Source organism: Penaeus monodon, chromosome 22 (assembly GCF_015228065.2).
Source record: "Penaeus monodon isolate SGIC_2016 chromosome 22, NSTDA_Pmon_1, whole genome shotgun sequence".
Taxonomy (NCBI): Eukaryota; Metazoa; Arthropoda; class Malacostraca; order Decapoda; family Penaeidae; genus Penaeus; species Penaeus monodon.
Window position 1 is genome coordinate 27,758,136 of NC_051407.1, and position 354 is coordinate 27,758,489.

General features: G+C 30.2%; 1 long non-coding RNA gene across 1 annotated transcript in view; it reads right to left on the reverse strand.

Moving 5' to 3' along the window:
* Window positions 1-354, reverse strand: part of LOC119587067 — a 4,164-nt gene that overhangs the window by 3,589 nt on the left and 221 nt on the right. The window lies entirely within an intron of this gene.

Consider the following 354-nt stretch of genomic DNA (forward strand, 5'->3'; position numbering starts at 1 on the left):
TTAATATTATAATTTTTAATATAAGGGTTTAAATTTCTGCCATTTTGGTTGTAAAGTAACATTTAATATTTAGGTACATCCTTGGCTGATATCTGCTGTCATATCAACAAAATAGGCAACAAAAGGAAAGTTTATTTCCTCTTTTTGCTTTACAAATCAGTCATACATTATTAGTCAGAATATGTAGTTCCTATCCTGTCACAAAATCTTTCTGCATTGCCCATTTGTGTGAAGAGGAAAAAGCAAATTGAATCAAAATGCAGTAGGCAGGGCTGCCCATTGTCATTATTTAGTTATGGTAACTATTTGATTAATTTTCTAAGTGATATCTAGGCAAGTTTCAAATTATGTTGA